This window comes from Oryctolagus cuniculus, chromosome 5 (assembly GCF_051225735.1).
Source record: "Oryctolagus cuniculus isolate XC-2025 breed Fujian yellow rabbit chromosome 5, ASM5122573v1, whole genome shotgun sequence".
Taxonomy (NCBI): domain Eukaryota; kingdom Metazoa; phylum Chordata; class Mammalia; order Lagomorpha; family Leporidae; genus Oryctolagus; species Oryctolagus cuniculus.
Window position 1 is genome coordinate 60,573,866 of NC_142871.1, and position 19,684 is coordinate 60,593,549.

At 44.7% G+C, this 19,684-nt stretch overlaps 1 long non-coding RNA gene across 1 annotated transcript in view; it reads right to left on the reverse strand.

Annotated features, from left to right (window-relative positions):
* Positions 1-6,682: 6,682 nt before the first annotated feature.
* Positions 6,683-19,684, reverse strand: part of LOC149126524 (uncharacterized) — a 52,253-nt gene continuing 39,251 nt past the window's right edge. Inside the window, exons 2-3 of the long non-coding RNA XR_016234558.1 lie at positions 14,992-15,059; positions 6,683-6,942 (exon numbers count right to left, since the gene is read on the reverse strand). This is a non-coding gene — a long non-coding RNA (uncharacterized LOC149126524). The remainder of the gene's footprint in view (positions 6,943-14,991; positions 15,060-19,684) is intronic.

A 19,684-nucleotide genomic window follows, 5' to 3' on the forward strand; every position in this document is an offset into this window, starting at 1 on the left:
GCGTTGTCCGGCTTGAGGACTGGGAACGTGGGGTCGAACGCAGAGATGGTGGGGCGAGGGGGAACGGAGTGAAGAAGGGCTGTGCGGCGCCGCGCAAAACTGGGTAGCAGAGAACGTAGGTGGGTCCTTCGGGGTGCTGGCGGGGTTCGGCACGGGCGGTGGCCAGCGCAGGGTCGGCATGGTGGCTCTCCTCGAGTGCAGTTCCCCGCCCCTGCTGAGGGACTTGGCCGGTTGCAAAAGTGTTTCCCCGAGGCGAACGCCGCCTAGGCAATCAAACAACCTCTGCCCGTAACGCACACCTTGTCAGGGGTCGAATTAGAAGGCGCAGTGGATTCCGCTCACGCCTTGGCCGATGTGCGGGCGAACGCAGACCTCGGCCCGTTTACACAATAGCCAGGAGCGGCGTCTCCCTGTTTGAAGAGGGAACAGCAACGTGGCGCCCAACCTTGGAGGGCTCCAGCTCTACCTACCTCCCGTCGTGGGAGCCTCGGAGTCGGCAGAGCGCAGCCGCCGCGGGGAAGCCCCGGCAGCGCCGTGCTCCCTCGGGGTCGACGGGTGGGAATCCAGCCTGCAACAACTCTTCCAAGAAATAGCGTCGGAAACTGTTTGGTGATATTTTCCTTGGAGTTTTGTGCCGCTGATGAGCTGATTGCCTTCAACTCGTGTTTAAGAGGGATTCACATGGAAATTCATGGAATGGGGGAAAATTCCATAGCTATCACTAGTGATAATTTAAAGAACCATCGATCGAATAGGTCACTGAATTTACTAATCGTATATCCTAAAATATAAAATAGTTGTCAAGTTGGAGTCAGTTTAACCGGAGGTGGCAAAATGGAGGTAACAAAGTTAACACTTGGAAATAGGGGAGGGGGAAATGCAGCCTGATCTAAAAATTACCATTGTTACAAGAAAAAAAGACTTTTTCTATGATCCTTAGACAAAAACATTCCTGAAAGTGAAATAAGATAATGTCAGCATGAAAAATCCCCTGAAAAAGATGTGGTTTGAGTTTGCAGCTTAGATACCCTGCAGGGTATACTTGTCTTAAAAGAGCATGCCTCCATGAAACCTGTTCAAAGAAGCTGCACTTGCCATGTTTTTTTAAAAGCATCCAACTCGAACTGGGGATTGGGACAAAAGATAATACATTATTTTATGATTTTAATAATTGAAAGAATGTGGTTGTTATACTTGGAATAAAGATAAAAGGCGTTTTTCCGTGTTTTACAAGCTTTTCAACTATTTGATGATTGCTTATTGAAAGGAAGACGGTGCCCACTAAACCACCTCAAACACTAATTGTGGTATAAACATAATTTGCCTTATAATTGCTTATAATTAGTTGCCTTTCAATTACTATTATGCCCCCCCCCATGCAATTTAAGTTAATATGAAAGTGCCGAGAATCTTGGCACGGTAAATCTCTGTTAACTTGGTATAGAATAATGTCTGTGAACCAGATGGGTCCTTTGTAAAATATATTAGTTTTTAAGCATCATTATTATCTTGAAGCTTGTACTAATAAGTAGGTCAGTTCATCTTTTCTTGAAGGTGTAACTGAGCTCAGTATATATAAAACATACTTATCATCCCTAAATGTTTCTCATCAATCAGCCCCCTTCATCACAGTGACAATTTTTTCTTGCCTTGCCAGTTTTTGAAAAGATGCTTCTTCTTCTTCTTCTTCTTCTTCTTTTTTTTTTTTTTTTTTTTTTTTGCAGAGTTAGAGAGAGAGAGACAGAAAGGTCTTCCTTCCATTGGTTCACCCCCCAAATGGCTGCTACGGCCAGTGCGCTGCACCAATCCGAAGCCAGGAGCTAGGTGCTTCCTCCTGGTCTCCCATATGGGTGCAGGGCCCAAGGACTTGGGCCATCCTCCACTGCCTTCCCAGGCCACAGCAGAGAGCTGGACTGGAAGAGGAGCGACTGGGGAAAAGATGCTTACTGAGCATAGCATTTGCACATAAAAGGTTGCTTTGTGGACTCCCCATCTCCTAGGCCTTCCTAGGGTGCCTCTTAGTACAGCTGTCGTCCCTGATTCTTTTTATTAATCATTGCTATTGGGATCTTACCCAAATTTCTAAAAGTCCTTACTTGACCCCACTTCTGCCTTCAGCTATCACCCATTTATCTGCTCCTCTTAACGGCAAAACTCGCTCAAACACATGTCTGTAGTAGTGGTCTCTACCTCCTCTACTTTTTTTTTTTCCCCAAATATTTTATTTATTTATTTGAGAGGTAGAGTTACAGAGAGAGGGAGAGACAGAGAGAAAGGTCTTCCATCCACTGGTTCATTCCCCAGATGGCTGCATCAGCTGGAGTTGAGCTGATTAGGAGCCAGGAGCTTCCAAATCTCCGTGGGTGCAGGGGTCCAAGTGCTTGGGCCATCTTCCATTGCTTTCCCAGGCCGTAGCTTAGAGCTGGATTGGAAGAGGTGCAGCTGGGACTTGAACCAGAGCCCATGTGGGATGCTGGCCCTCTCCTCCTCATTTTTTTTTTAAGACATATTTATTTGAAATACAGAAATAGGGGGAGAGATCTTTCATTCACAGGTTCACTCCCCAGATAGCTGCAACAAGAGCCAGCAGATTGATCTGGGTCTTCGTACTGGTGCAGAGACCTGGGGACTTGTACCAGCTTCCATTGCTTTTCCCAGGCACGTTAGCAAGGAACTGGATTGGAAGTGGAGCAGCTCAGCTGGGATGTGAACCAGTGCCCATATGGAATGCCGGCATCACAGGGATGCCTTTACCCAATATACCACAAAGCCAGCCCCACCTCATCTTTCCTTCAGATCCTCTGTATGAGTATTTATCCCTACCCTTGGGCTGAAATGGCACTTCTCGGCTAAAACCCGCAGTTCAGTGGATAGTCTCAGTTCTCATTTCAGTGAACAGCTTGTGATGCAGTTAATTACACCTTCCTTCTTGAGACAATGCTGCAGGCTCTTATGACAACTGTGTTTTAGTTTTCCTTCTACATCTGAGTTTTCTTCCAGGTGCTGCTGTTCCAGACCTTGGGGATACTTGCCTACATGACTATTTGAATGTCTTATAAGCACGTAGAAGGTAGCATGATTAAAATAGAGCTCTTGTCACAAGTCTTCACTCTTTCTATAAAAACAAAAACAAATGCAATGCAAACCCAGTTCTCCTCATCCCAGGCTCTCTTCTTCCATTCTTTCATCCTGGTGGGCCAATCTACCCAACAGTCATCTCATTAAATAGAAGTTGCACAAACCCCAAGTTATTTTTTTTTAATATTTATTTGTTATTTGAAAAGTAGAGTTACAGAGAGTGGGAGACAGAGATCTTCCATCCGCTGGTTTACTCCCCAAATGGCCACAATAGTCAGAGTTGGGCTGGTCCGAAGCCAGGAGCTGCTCCTGGGTCTCCCACGTGGTTGCAAGGTCCCAAGCACTTGGGCCACCCTCTGCTGCTTTCCCAAGCCTATCAACTGGGAGCTGGATTGGAATTGGAACATCTGGGACTCAAACAGGAGTCCATATAGGATGCCAGTGCTGCAGGTGGGCAGCTTAACTTGCTATGCTACAGCACCAGACCCCCAAAGTCATTCTTGAGTCTCCTCTTTCCCATGTCCGAGTCTCCTCTTTTCCATATCCAACTCACCTTTAGCCATGGTGATACTTCTGAAACACTTTAAGAGATTGTGCTCTCTTCTATCACCACCCTAGTTCAGAGCACTAAAATTAGTTCTGCTGTACCATTGTGGTAGCTTCCTAAGTAATCTCTTTGCCTTTGCTTTGCCACCTTACTTGATTGACCACAGAGCAGCCAGAGTGATGTTTCAAAAAGATAAGCCTAATTATGATACTTACTAAAACTTTCCAGTTGTTTCCCATCATACCTAAAGGTTCTTACCCTAGAGTCAGGTATTTAGTGGTTAACATGCTGCATAAGACCCCCGTGTTCCATAACAGGGCACCTGAGTTCAACGCTTGGCTGCAGCTCTTGACTCCAGCTTCTGCTACTGCAGACCCTGGGAGGCAGTGGTCGATGGCTCAGCTAATTTGGTTCCCTCAGCCACCTGCCTGGAAAACCTGATTGAGTTTGCTTTTCCTGGCTTGGGCTCTATGCAACCCCAGCTATTGGAAGCATTTGGGGAGTGAACTAGCAGATGGGAACCCACCTGGCTCTTTCACTTGCTGTCTCTCTGCCTCTCAAATAAATTTTGAAATTTCTTACCCAGCCTTCAAACTCCTATATGATCTGATCCTAGTTTAATTCTCTTCCATCTTCATCTCTACCATTCATTCCCTGTGTGACAGCCCTACCCGTCTTTCTCCCTTTAGATCATTTACCTGAACTGCCCCCCCCCTTTTTTTCCTCTTTTGGTGATGGTTTATGCCTCTTCTGAGACATTATGTATGGTAGATCAGATGCTAAACTAATATAATAAAGAGGTCCCCAAATACAGTAATTCAAAAAAGATCAAAGTTTGTCCCCCACATAACAGTCCAGAGTATGTACATGGTCCAGGATGAGTGAGAAGCTCTGCTCCATAAGATCATTCAGGAAGCAGGTTCCATCTAACTCATTCTATCATACCATGCAATCTTCATTATCATGATTTGAGCTGGCTCACATCTGTCCATAATCTAGCCTAGAAGAAGAAAAAGAAAAAATAGAGAAAAACCAATTTCCTTACAGAAAACAAGATCTGGAAACTATAATATCGCTTCTCCTCATGCTATGGCTTGAATGTGTTCCTCCAAAATTAAAACACTGCCAATGTGATATTAAGAAGCGTGGCTTTTAAGAGATGATTAGTTTATGAGGGCTCTCCTGAATGGGATTAGGTACTTGACTGGGGAAGTTGGTTTTCTCTTGCCCTTCTGCCTTCTGATATGTGATAAGAAAGCCCTGTAAAAGGTTTCTGGGAAGAAAAAAGGAAAGAAAGCAAGCTCTCACCAGATGTTAGTGCCTTGATCCTGGATAGACCTGTGAGAAATAGATTTCTGTCCTTTATAAACTACCTAACTTCAGCTATTCTGTTATAGCAGCACAAACTGGATGAAGACAATGCACTTAGTTACATGTTTATACCTAGTTGCAAGGGAGGCTGGGAAATGTTACTTGCTAGCTGGATAGTTAGGTGCTTAGCCAAAACTTGGAGGCTTCTATCACTAAAGGGCACAAGGGAGAGAATGGATGTGGGAGACACTTTTGGGTCTGCATTCTTTTCCTTACTTCATAATCTATGGTAGTCCACTAGTCACTCACTAGCATATCACTCTCTTGATTGTTTGCATACATCCTATTGCTTTCTTGTATTTACTTATTTATCAGTTTCTTTGCACCCTCAATTTGATCTTAGGCTACCTAAAAGCTTTGTGTTTGCTCAATGGCATAGAGCATCACTCAATAAAATATTTGGTATAAGGTTAGCATTCAGAATTAGTAGAATACATGAATAGTGAATTTTTAAAAAGTATTTATTTGAATCTACTTAATAGCAGAACAACAGAGAAGGAGAGATCTTCCATCTACTGATTCACTTCCCAAATGGCCAATAGTCAGAGCCGGGAAAAGCTAAAGCCAGGAGCTCCATCCAGGTCTCCCATGTGGATGGCAGGGGCCCAGGTATTTGAGATATCATCTGCTGCTTCCCAGGATACATTAGAAGGAAGTTGGATTGGAAGCAGAGTAGATGAGACTGGAACCAGGCACTCCAGTACGGAATGCAGGCATCCCAAGTCCCCTCACCCCCAGTAGAGGATGGCCCAAATACTCCCATGTGGGAGATCAGCGCAGCTCCGGCTGTTGCAGCCATTTGGGAAGTGAACCAGAGGACAGAAGACTTTCTCTCTCTCTCTCTCTCTCTCTCTCTCTCTCAGGCAGAGTGGACAGTGAGAGAGACAGAGAGAAAGGTCTTCCTTTGCTGTTGGTTCACCCTCCAATGGCTGCTGCGGCCGGCGCACCGCGCTGATCCGATGGCAGGAGCCAGGTGCTTCTCCTGGTCTCCCATGGGGTGCAGGGTCCAAGCACTTGGGCCATCCTCCACTGCACTCCCGGGCCACAGCAGAGAGCTGGCCTGGAAGAGGGGCAACCGGGACAGAATCCGGAACCCCGACCGGGACTAGAACCCCGTGTGCCGGCGCCACAGGCAGAGGATTAGCCTATTGAGCCACGGCGCTGGCCCCTCTGCCTCTCTTTAACTCTGCCTTTCAAATAAATAAATAAATCTTTTAAAAACATATTAAGATAAAATATGGTATCATTACTGTAAAATATAGAATGAATGGAAGAAAAATTGATGACACCAGACACACACTATAACATCAATGTTTTCCATTAAATTGTGCAAAAAAAAGTGCTGATATAATCTGTCCCCAAAACTGCTTGACGTATATGGTGTGATTAATGTGGATGCCAAAAGTGAAAATGCAGTTCTATTTGGAATACTCTTCTTAATGTTCCATATTGTATTTCCATTTATCAGACATTGATGAAATGTAAGTAACAGAAGAAATTGAAACTAATAAGAGTAAGAAGCTCAGGATATAACAATTTTAGTGATGGTGTTTCCTAGGATTAATGAAACATTTAACAGTAAATATAAGGTTAAAAAATTAAAAAAGAATGAACTTGATGGAAATGAGTGAGGCTGTTTATAATCAATGTAGTTGACCCTCTTCTTGGTAAAACATATGGACACGATTTTCTTTTTTTTTTTTTTTAAGATTTATTTCTTTATTTGAAAGTCAGAGTTACACAGGGAGAAGAGAGGCAGAGAGAGAGAGAGAGAGAGAGAGAGAGAGGTCTTCCATCTGCTGGTTCACTCCCCAGTTGACCATAACGGCCGGAGCTGCGCCGAACCAAAGCCAGGAACCAGGAGCTTCCTCTTGGCCTCCCACGTGGGTGCAGGAGCCCAAGGACTTGGGCCATCTTCTGCTGCTTTCCCAGGCCATAACAGAGAGCTGGATTGGAAGTGGAGAAGCCGGGTCTTGAACTGGCTCCCATATGGGATGCCAATGCTTCAGGCCAGGGTGTCAACCCACTGCGCCACAGCGCCGGCCCCACAATTTTCTTTTCTAAGATTTATTTATTTGAAAGACAGAGGCCAACAGAGAGAGAGGTTTTCTACCTGCTGGTTCATTCCCCAGATGGCTGCAATGGCCAGAGCTTTGCCGATCCAAAGCTAGGATCCAAAACAGTGGCCATACGGAATGCCGGCACTGCAGGCTTTGGCTTTACCTACTATGCCACAGCGCTGGCCCCAGGACAAAATTTTATTACTCATTTTACTCACTAATTAAATATTCACTTAACAAATAATTTGTAATGTGCTGTTTGAAAATGTTGATTTAGGTATACTTCATTGTTTCAGCTTTTAAAAATTAAGCAGATAGACTTGCAAAGTTTTTAACATCTTTTTTCTGTTTTTTTGTTTGTTTTTTACTATTTTTGAGCCTACTTTTGTATTTTCTTTTTTTTTAAGATTTATTTTATTTATTTGGAAGGTAGAGTTACAGAGAGGCAGAGAGAGAGTGGTTTTCCATTTACTGGTCTACTCCCCAAATCGCTGAGAGAGAGAGAGAGAGAGAGAGAAATATATATAGAGAGAGGTCTTCCATCCGCGGGTTTACTCCCAAAATCGCTGAATGGCCAGAGCTGGGCCAATCCAAAGCCAGGAGACAGGAGCTTCCTCCAGGTTTCCCACGTGGGTGCAGGGGCCCAAGTACTTGGACCATCATCTACTGCTTTCCCAGGAACATTAACAGGGAGCTGGATCTGAAGTAGAGCAGCCAGGACTCGAATGGGCACCCATATGGAATGCTGGCATTGCAGGCTGGAGCTTTAAACCGCTGCGCCACAGTGCTGACCCACAGAGCTGACCCCTGTATTTTCTTCTTATCATGATCTCAACTTGTATTTATTCTATTATCTAAAGGATTAAGAAGGTGATTGCTTTGGAAATGTATAAAATATGAATGAAAGTAAATATAAATACATTTACATTTTATAGTACGTTTCCATTATTTTATGTAAAAATTACAATTTAAAATTCATTTCAGGTATTTATCTCAAAAAGCTATTTTTCCTCTAAACTTTATAATTATCTATTAAATTAAAAATGCCATGTGAGCTATAATAAATCAGAACACTGTTTCAAAAAGGCTAAAATTTTTAACTTAAATTTTTGAAAATTTAATGAAAACTTATTAGATAGATTTAAAAAAATTAAATAATCTGCAATTCTAATATTCCATATCCATTTTGTTAATAAAATAAAGGATCACATTTCTCCTATAGATCTACAAGTACACAAATCTAATAAAATATAGATATTTAATATTGCAGAATGTTTCTTAAGCTTTTGAAATTTCACCCTAATTTGTATCTCTGGTGTGCTAAGAAAAGCGAGAAAATGGATTCTTGACATGAGGAAGAGGTAGTTCATTAGGTCAAAAGTAACTACATGCACAGAGAATTTAGCAAATTAATTATTTTGTCTTTTTTATTATCCACTTCAGCTATTCAAAATCCCACATTCCAAAGCAACCTCTTTCCCCTATTTCAACAGCACCATAAATTATAAGTTTTTATCACATTTGTGTTCCATTGCTTCTTTGCAATGGAGATTTCCAGAAGTGTTTCCTTGGATTGTAATTGGTGTGATTTCAAGGAGTGGATGTTTACATTTACAAGTCAAGCTATACTGGCAATGTGTACTGGATTCCAAGTGACAGAGGTGCCTGTGTGTTTTGTCAAGGATACATTTTGGGGTGTATTTGTTACATGCAGACTTAAGGGCAGGGTCCCTCTTGTTAGGGCTAAGGGTGGTGGTACTAGTTACAGAGTTTACAGAATTGTTTCTTTTTCGCTAAGTGTTGTATTGTATGCTTTTGTTAGTGTATTTGAAATAATTACCCTAGGGGGCCGGTGCTGTGGCACAACGGGATAAAGCCCTGGCCTGAAGTGCCGGCATTGCCATATGGGCACCAGTTCAAGTCCTGGGAGTCCCGGTTGCTCCTTTTCCGATCCAGCTCTCTGCTATGGCCTGGGATAGCAGTAGAAGATGGCCCAAGTCCTTGGGCCCCTGCGCCCATGTAGGAGACCCTGAAGAAGCCCCTGGCTCCTGGCTTCGGATCGGCGCAGCTCCGGCTGTTGCAGCCAACTTGGGGGTGAACCAGTGGATGGAGGACCTCTCTCTCTGTCTCTACCTCTCTGTAATTCTGTCTTTCAAATAAATAAAATAAGTCTCTTTTTTGACAGGCAGAGTGGACAGTGAGAGAGAGAGACAGAGAGAAAGGTCTTCCTTTGCCATTGGTTCACCCTCCAATGTCCCCACAGCTGGCGTGCTGTGGCCAGCGCACTGCGCTGATCCGATGGCAGGAGCCAGGTACTTATCCTGGTCTCCCATGGGGTGCAGGGCCCAAGCACTTGGGCCATCCTCCACTGCACTCCCTGGCCACAGCAGAGAGCTGGCCTGGAAGAGGGGCAACCGGGACAGAATCTGGCACCCTGACTGGGACTAGAACCCAGTGTGCCAGCGCCGCAAGGCGGAGGATTAGCCTAGTGAGCCGTGGCGCCAGCCAAAATAAGTCTTTTTTTAAAAAAGAAAGAATTAGCCTTGTGAAACAGGAATTCGTGAAACTTCCAAGAGGCATATGTTAGACTGACAAAAGTAGATTTGTGTATGTGTGTGTCTATACAGATACATACACATACAATTTTATTTATTTCTTTTTTTAAAGATTTATTTTATTTGAAAGTCAGTGTTACAAAGAAAGAGAAGGAAAGGCAGAGAGAGAAAGAGGTCTTCCATCCACTGGTTCACTCCCCCAGTTGGCCACAATGGCCAGAGCTGCGCCGATCTGAAGCCAGGAGCCAGGAGCTTCTTCTGGGTCTCCCACGTGGGTGCAGGGGCCCAAAGACTTGGGCCATCTTCCATTGCTTTCCTAGGTGCATTGGCATAAAGTTGGGTAGGAAGTGGAGCATCTGGGACTCGAACCAACGCCTGTATACTGTATACTGGCATTGCAGGTGGCGGCTTAAGCCACTGACCCATGACAGCAGCCCCCATGTAGTAAGTTTTAAGTCAAGTATTATGGTAAGTTCTTCAGAAATTTATAAATTTTTAGGAATTAATTTATAAATTATTAGGAATAATCAGGCCCATTCACTCCACCTCCCCAAAGCTTAGTGCCTAATTTCAGAAAGCAGAATCCGATTTATATCTCCCAGAACTGGGAAGTTTCTACTCCATGGAAACTGAATAACTCCAAGTGAAAGCACCTGTTTATATTTGATGCTCATTGCAAAGGAAGGAACCCAACTTGGTATTTCTTTGGTGAGGAGCACATATCTAGAAGCCAAGGTATACTGTCAGCTTTGTAATACTTCAAGCATTAGATAAGTGAAGAAAGCTTTCACCTTGAAAGACAAATTAGAGCTAGTAGGAAACAAAAGGAAACCAGAGGCAACAGAAATAATGCAAGTAGAAGCAAACTTCCAAGCTAAACAGACCAGAAACAGACACAGGGCTGACAGAAAACACTCTGTCAAAACAAAACAAATACAGAATAACCTAATGAAGAAACAACCTGAAACAAAAAAGTGGTTATATTTTTCACAAGGATTGGGGTATAGGGCATTAGGCCTTGAGGCTGAGATACCAATTAGGATGCCAGTGTCCCACAACACAGTGCCAGGGCTTAACTCTTGGCTCAGGCTCCTGATTCCAGCTTCCTGCTAATGTAGACCCTGGCACACAGCAGTGATGGCTCAACTAGTTGGGCCTCTGCCACTCATGTGGGAGACCTGGACTGTGTTCCTGCTTCCTGCCTTTGGCCCCTGCCCAGCCCCAGCCTCTTCTTTTTTTTTTTTTTTTTTTTTTTTTTTTTTTTAGCAGCATCTGAAGAGTAAATCAGTGAATGGAAGCTCTCTGTCTCTCTACCCATATCCCTGCCTGTCAAATAATTACATAAAAATGAAAAGAAAAAAATAGAAGTACATTTTGGTGCAAACTGTCTGAAATCCATGCATACAAGGGAGTCTCAAAGATTCACTGGGAGCAAGTGTTTGGCACACAGCAGTTAGGATGCTGCCCTCATCCCATACTGGGTGCAGTGTTTGGGTTTTTTGAGTCCTGCCTCTGCTTCTGATTCCAGCTCCTGTTAACGTGCATCCTGGGAAGCCACACAAATACTTGGGTCCCTGTCACCCATGTGAGAAACCTGGATTGGGTTCTGGGCTCCTGGCTTTGGCCAAGCCCAGCCCTGGCTGTTGTGGGAATTTGGGAAGTGAACCAGCAGATGGAAGTTCTGACTGTCTCTGTCTCTTTCTCTCTGCCTTTAAAATACATTTAAAAATTGTAAAAACTTCATGGGATATGTGTACTATGAGAAACACTATGCATGGATTTCAAAATTTTTTGTACCATAAATGTATATTTTAAATTTGTTTTATTTATTTTGAAGGGCGGAGACACAGGAAGGGTAAGAGGCAGAGAGAGAGAGAGAGAGAGAGAGAGAGAGGATCTCCTATCTACGGATTCATTCTCCAAATGTCCTCAGTAGCTGGGTAGGGCCATGTTGAAGCCAGGAACATGGACTCAGTCTGGGTCTCCTACATGAGTGGCAGGCACTCAACTAGCCAAGCCATCACTGCTGCCTCCCAGAGCGCTCATCAGCAAGGAAGCTAGAATTGAATGCTGAGCTAGGACTCTAACCCAGGCACTCTGACAGGAGGTGGAGCATCCCAAGAGGCAGCTTAATCTGCTGTGCCACAATGCACACTCCCACGCTGACCTTTCAGTCCTCATTTCCACAAACTTTCTCAAGTGCCCTCCTGCATAACAATTTTATAAGTATGTAATGTTTATGTGAAATGTTTGTGGAAGTAAATTGTTACAACTTATTAACAATTAGGACACGTGACCACTACAAATTTTAAAAATCAGAAATAAGATGTGATTGTTCTGGATTTTTTTCCATATATAGACTAGTATTATGATTAAGGCAATAAAACCGAGTGTTAAGTGTAATTAATTAGGTATTAGCTATATTAAGTATAATTAACAAAGTATTAAGAATTATTTAAGTTCTGTTCATGACTGTCTACTGTACTCTTCTTGCTTGAGCAATCAAACAACTGGACTAATTGGAACAATAAACTATTACTGTCACTATATTATTTCTCAAGGCCTGTACTGTGGTGTAGTGGGTAAAGCTGCCAACTGCAGCACTGGCATCCCATATAGGTGCTGATTCAAGTCCTGGCTGCTCCACTTCCGATCTCGCTCCCTGCTAATGGCTTGGGAAAGCAGCGGAAGATGGCCCAAATATTTGGGCTCCCGCACCACCATGGGAAACTTGGAAGAAACTCCTGGCTATTGGCTTTGGCCTGGCCCAGCCCTGGCCATTGTAGTCATTTGGGAGATAAACCAGCAGATGGAAGACCTCTCTCTCTGACTCTTTCTCTCTCTGTAATTCTTTCTTTCAGATAAAAGAATAAATTTTAAATATATATATTTATATTATTTCTCTTAGGGTATTCACATGTGGGGCTGAAGAAAAAAAGCTATTCTAAACTCTAACAACTGATTTTAATTTTTTAAATTTGTTACACAGATAGAGAGGAAGGACCAACGCTGTGGCGCAGCAGGTTAAAGCCATGGCCTGAAACACCAGCATCCCATGTGGGCATCAGTTTGAGTCCTGGCTGCTCCACTTTGGATCCAGCTCCCTGGTAATATGCCTGGGAAAGCAGTGGAGGATGACCTGCACCCACATGAGAGACACAGAGGAGGCTCCTGGCTCCTGGCTTAAGCCTGGCCTAGCTCAGTCGTTGTGGCCTTTTGGGGAGTGAACCAGCAAATGGAAGATCTCTGTCTTTCATTCTCTCTCTCTGTAACTCAGCTTTTCAAATAAATAAAAAAATTAAAAAATAAATAAATATTTAAAGGAGAAAAAAGATAACAAAGAAGGAGGGAAAGGGCACTCACATCTGTTGATTCAGTCTCCAAATGCCCACAATAATAACTGGGAATGGGACAGACTGACACCAGGAGGTAGGAACACATGTGGATGGCAGGAACTCAACCTCTTGAACTATCAACTGAAGATCATTTTAATTGGCCCTTCAAAACTTCCGCGTATTCTGGAAGCTAAAGAGGTATTGGGAACCCAGAACCCCTAACATTTTAATTTAAAAAAATATTTATTTTATTTGAAAGGCAGTTATAGAGAGAAGGAGTCAGAGAGCTCTTCCATTTGCTGGTTCACCCCTAAAATGGCCACAATGGCCAGAGGCGGGACAGAAAGGAGTCAGGAGCTTCTTCCCGGTCTCCCACATGGGTGCAGGGGCACAAGTACTTGGGGCATCCTTTGCTGGTTTCTCAGGCCATTAGCATGGAGCTGGATCAGAAGTGGAGCAGCTGGGAATGGAATCAGTCCCAAATGGGATGCCGGTGTCTCAGACAGCGGCTTAACCCGCTGTGCCACAGCGCGGGCTCCAGCACTTCAATTTGTAACAGACTGAGCTCTAGAGCTGGGGCTGTGGCGTAGTGGGTAAAGCTGCCACGTGAAGTGCTGGCATCCCATATGGGCACTAGTTCGAGTTCTGGCTGCTCCACTTCTGATCCAGCTCTCTGCTATGGACTGCGAAAGCAGCAGCAGATGGTCCAGGTCCTTGGGCCCCTGCACCCAAATAGGAGACCCACAAGAAGCTCCTGGCTTTGGGTTGGCCCAGCTCTGGACATTGTGGCCATTTGGGTAGTGAACCAGCAGATGAAAGACCTCTGTCTCTCTGCCTCTGCTTCTCTATAAGTCTGCTTTTCAAATAAATGAATTAAAAAAAAAAAGTACTGAGCTATGCCTGTCACACACAAAAATCCTGCTTTACTTTGAAACAGGGAGAATATAAACGGATAGGAGTTTATTCTTTGTCCAAAGCCTCAACCTCCAGCTTGACGAATGGAAACTGACAAAGTCCAAGTTAACCTATCTGGTGTCTGGGAATGTGAGAACCTAACCACTTTATTCCCACCTGCATTCCATTCCCGAAGAATCTGCCCCTGCCAGGACTGCTTGGAAAGGACAAGACCTTGTCTCCGTAGACACGGCTGAATGAATGGGGACAGAACACCCACTCTGATCAGACTGCTTTGCTCATTGATGCTTTGAACTCAGAGAATGGGGCTTGGGGTCAGTAACTCAGTGGAGGCCGCCAGAGCTGCCAGGTTAAGTACAGTCAGGAGCGGTAGTTGTCATTTGCTATGAAAGTGCTAGTAGGTGCCCTGAGAAATCCAGGCACCAGAGCTGTCACAGCCTGGAGGTGCCGAAGGAAACAGAAACCCTGTCACACTAGGCAAAGATGGAGACGGCAGTGGTCTGATAACTTTGTCTTTATACTTGCTACTGAGACCCCTGAGATTCTCTTCTGGACATTGGATCATCTCCTTTTCACTTGAGTTACTTTGGATAGCTTTCTTTTACTTGTAACCCAAGAAACCTTGACTCAACAGTTTTCAAAAGTTCATTTTTATTACCCTATCTTTTTTTTTTTTTTTTTTTTTTTTTTTGAGAGGCAGAGTGGACAGTGAGAGAGAGAGACGGAAAGAAAGGTCTTCCTTTTCTACTGGTTCACCCCCCAATAGCCGCTGCAGCTGGCACACCGCGCTGATCTGAAGGCAGGAGCCAGGTACTTCTCCTGGTCTCCCATGGGGTGCAGGGCCCAAGCACTTGGGCCATCCTCCACTGCACTTCCAGGCCACAGCAGAGAGCTGGCCTGGAAGAGGGGCAACCGGGACAGAATCCGGCGCCCCAACCGGGACTAGAACCCGGTGTGCCAGCGCCGCAGGCGGAGGATTAGCCTATCGAGCCGCGGTGCCGGCCTACCCTATCTTTTCAAACCTCTCTCTCACCATTTGGATCTTTCAGATCCGCAGTATTCTGTTGCAAATTCATTGGGAAATAGCAGGGAGAAGACATTTCCTTGCAATAACTTAGAAAAAAGATTACCTGAATCTTCTAGTTATGGGAATTCAGGGTTCTTCAAGCCTCAGCCTGCTCTTTAGCAGTTCTGGTAGCTGTTGGGAGAAACTGGGTGATCAGCCACCTGGTGAATAATCTATGTAATTTTTGCCACCTATTAAGTTATAGTTGTATCAAACTGTCCTTTGTGAGCAAACATTTTAAAAATTTAAATTTCGTATGGCTTCCGTATTGTTTCAGTACACTTTATAAAACAAAGCTGTTAACTTATAGTTTTAGGTTTCTAACCATAAAGGGTTTTTTTGTTTTTTATTTTTTTAAAGAATTTTTTTTATTTTATTTTTTTTATTTTATTTTATTTTTATTTTTATTTTTATTTTTATTTATTTATTTTTTTTTTTGACAGGCAGAGTGGACAGTGAGAGAGAGAGACAGAGAGAAAGGTCTTCCTTTGCAATTGGTTCACCCTCCAATGGCCGCCGCGGCCGGCGTGCCGTGGCTGGCACACCGCGCTGATCCGAAGGCAGGAGCCAGGTGCTTCTCCTGGTCTCCCATGCAGGTGCAGGGCCCAAGCACTTTTGGGCCATCCTCCACTGCATTCCCGGGCCACAGCAGAGAGCTGGCCTGGAAGAGGGGCAACCGGGACAGAATCCGGCACCCCGACCGGGACTAGAACCCAGTGTGCTGGCACCACTAGGTGGAGGATTAGCCTGTTGAGCCACGGTGCCGGCCATTTTTTTTAAAAGATTTAAAATATATAGGTACAGTGTTTTAAGCATTTATGGGGAACCGTTGTTGTGGTGTAAAGGGTTAAGCAACCGCTTGCTAATATCGGCATCCAGCCATCCAGCTGCTCCACTTAGTATCCAGCTCCCTGCTAATGGGCCTGGGAAAGCAGCGGAAGGTGGCCCAAGTGCTTGGGTCCCTGCCATTCCTGTGGGGAATGTCTGAGCGTTCCAAGCTCCTGGCTTCTGCCTGGCACAGCCCTGGCCATTATGGCCTTGTGGGGAATAAACCATCAGATGGAAGATTGATCTCTCTCTGTAACTGTACCTTTCAAATAAATAAATCTTTAAGAAAAAGACGACGGGGCTGGTGCTGTGGCATAGTAGGCTAAACCTCCACCTGCAGCACAGGCATCCCATTTGGACACTAGTTCATGTCCCGGATGCTCCTCTTCCGATCCAGCTCTCTGTTATGGCCTAGGAAAGCAGTGGAAGATGGCCCAAGTCCTTGGGCCCCTGCACCCATGTGGGAGACCAGGAAGAAGCCCCTGGCTCCTGGCTTTGGATCAGTTCAGCTCTGGCCATTGTGGCCATTTGGGGAGTGAACCAGCAGCTGGAAGACCTCTCTCTTTCTGCCTCTGCCTCTCTGTAACTCTGCCTTTCAAATAAAAGAAATCTTAAAAAAATACCCTAATCTTGTTTATTTTATTTCACTTTAAGATTTGTTTGAAAGGCAGAGTTACAGAGAGAGGGACAGAGAGAGCATGCTTCTGTCCATTGGTTCATTACCCAAACTGCTGCAATGGCCAGGTCTGCACCAAGCAGAAGCCAGGAGCCTGGAACTTCACCGGTCTCCCACATAGGTGGCAAAGGCCCAAGCACTTGGGCCATCTTCCATGGAGCATTAGGAGGGTTCTGGATTGGAAATGGAGCTTCTGGGACTCTTGGGACAATGGCCTTGCAGCTGGTGGTTTAATCCACTATGCCACAACACTGGCCACCTCTTGTTTTGTTTTGTTTTCTTTTAAGATTTATTTATTTGAAAGGCAGAGTGACAGTGACACACACACACACACACACACAGAGAGAGAGAGAACATGAGCATTTCCATTTGGTGGTTCACTCCTCTAACAGACTGGGTTGGGACAAGCTGAAGCCAGGAGCCAGGAATTTCATCCAGGTTTCCCATGGGGTCTCAGGAACCCAAGCACTTGGGCCATCACTGCTGTCTCCCAGGTGCACCAGCAGGAAGCCAGATGGGAAATGGAGAAGCCAGGACTCAAATCAGGGTCTCTGAAATGGTATGTAGGCATCCCAAGTAACATCTTAACTCCGTGCCACAAATCCTGCCCCACCTTCTCATTTTATAAAGTTTAGTATTACTTACTCAAAATCCACAACCAGAGTTTGTACCTTAGCAAAATATTGCTGTGTTTACCACATATTAGTACTACATAATATGAAAAGCACATCAGGACTTTTTGAGGGATCACACATAAAATGTATGAAACTGGGAATTTACACATTTCAATGTAACCCAACTAATGAATTTTATTCTATAGAATGTAAGAATTACACAATAAAGAAGAGATGAACATTTTTATCTGTGGTAAAGTAAGTATTTTTAAAAAAGATTTATTTATTTATCTGAAAGTCAGAGTTACAAAGAGAGAAGGAGAGGCAGAGAGAGAGAGAGACAGAGAGAGAGAGAGAATTTTAACATTTCGAGTAAACATTCTATCGCTGATTCACTCCCTCAATTGGCCACAATGGCCAGAGCTGTGCCTATCAGAAGCCAGGAGCCAGGAGCTTCTTCCGGGTCTTCCCACACAGGTACAGGGACCCGAGAACTTGTGCCATCTTCTACTGCTTTCCAAGGCCATAGCAAAGAGCTGGGTCGAAAGTAGAGCAGCCAAGACTTGAACTGGTGCCCATATGGGATGCCAGTACTGCAGGCGGCAGCTTTACCCACTATGTCACAGCACTGGCCCCAAAGAAGGTATTATTTTTATGGAGGCACATCATATAATTATGGTACCCTAGTATCTGGTCATATCAAAATATGTATACATTTAAAGTAGCTTCTTTTTTTTTTTTTTAGTTATATTTATTTATTTGAAAGGCAGAGTGACACAGAGAGAAGGGGTGAGGGGGAGAGAGAGAGAGACATATCTTTCATCCTGGTTCATTCCCAAATGGTTGCAACAGCTGGAGATGGATCAGGCTGATATCAGGAGCAAGAAACTATCTGGGCCTCCCACATGGGTGACAGGCTACTGGGCCATCATCCACTGCTTCCTCTGGTGCACTAGCAGGAAGCTGGGTCAGAAGCAGAGCAGCCGGACTTGAACTGGCCCTCTGATGTGGGCTGCTGGTGTTGCAAGCTTAACCGTCTGTGTCACAACATCAGCTGCAGAATTTCAACATTTCGAGTCAGGCATTTGGCACAGCAGTTGAGCCACTACTTGAGACACCTGCATCCCTTTTGGAATGTCTGGGTTCAATCCAGGCAACATTCTTGATTCCTGCTTCCTGCTAATGCTCACTCTGGGAGGCAGCAGGTGATGGATCAAGTACTTTCCATATGGGAGATCTGGATTGAGTTCCTGGCTCCTGGCTCTGCCCTGCCCCAGTCCTGGCTGTTGTGGCATTTGGAGAGTAAGTTGGTGGGTGAGAGATCTCTGCCTCTCCCTGTCTCTCTCTCTCTCTGCCTTTCAAATAAAGAAAATTTATAATAAGCTTTAAAAAGTAGAATATTTTGTGAGTTTAACTATGTATGAATATTTAATTTTTACCTGTTTTGAATGCTGAAGTCACCATATTGTGCCAGGCCAAAGCCAGGAGCTTCATCTGTCTCCTATGTCAGTGCAGGGGCCTGAGCACTTGGGCCATCCTCTGCTGCTTTCCCAGGTCATTAGCAGGGAGCTAGACTGGAAGTAGTGCACCTAGAACTTGAACTGGCACCCACACGGGATTCTGGCATTGAAGGCAGTGGCTTTACCCACTATGCTACAGTGCCAGTCCCTGTTTACAGTTTCACACCCAAAGTAAAATGTGAAAACTTTTCCATTCTCTTTGATATTTCTTCTACCTATTTCATATTTGACATGTCACTTAGCCTTAAAAGGAATATAAGCTTTTCCTAAGAAAAACAATTAAAAAAAGATTTATTTATTTGAAAGGCAGAGATGAGAGAGAGAGAGAGATATCATTCCCCAAATGGCCACAATGACCAGGGCTGGGCCAGATAGAAGGCAGGAGTCTGGAACTCCATCTGGATCTCCTGTGTTAGTGGTAGGGGCACAAGCCCTTGAATAATCTTCCAGTGCATTACCATGCCATTAGCAGAGAGCTAGATCAGAAGTAGTGCAGCTGGGACTTGAACCCGTGCTCATGTGGGCTGCTGGCACTGCAGGTGATGGCTTAACCCTGCACCACAGTGCCACCCCCAGAATATTCAAAGGAGGTAATCGCTTCAATTTATCTAATGACAAGTTGAATTATTTAGCAAATGGATATTTAAAGGTTAATTTAAAAAAGAAAGCAGGGGCTAGCATTGTGCACAGTGTGTTAAGCCACTGCCTGTGATGCCAGCATCCCATGTTGGAGCATCAGTCTCAGTCCTGGATATTCCACTTCCTACCCAGCTTCCTGCTGATGAGCCTGGGAGAGCAGAAGAGGATGGCCCAAGTACTTGGGCCCCTGCCACCTATATGGGAGATCTGGATAGAGTTTGAGGCTCCTGGCTTCAGCCTAGACCAGCTCCAGCTGTTGTGGCTGTTTCAGGAGCAAACCAGCCAATGGAAAATCTCTGTCTCTCTGCCTTTTAAATAAATAAAATAAATCTTAAAAAAAAAAAAAAGAAAGCCGATGCCGCGGCTCACTAGGCTGATCCTCCGCCTTGCGGCACCAGCACACTGGGTTCTAGTCCCGGTCGGGGCGCCGGATTCTGTCCCGGTTGCCCCTCTTCCAGTCCAGCTCTCTGCTGTGGCCAG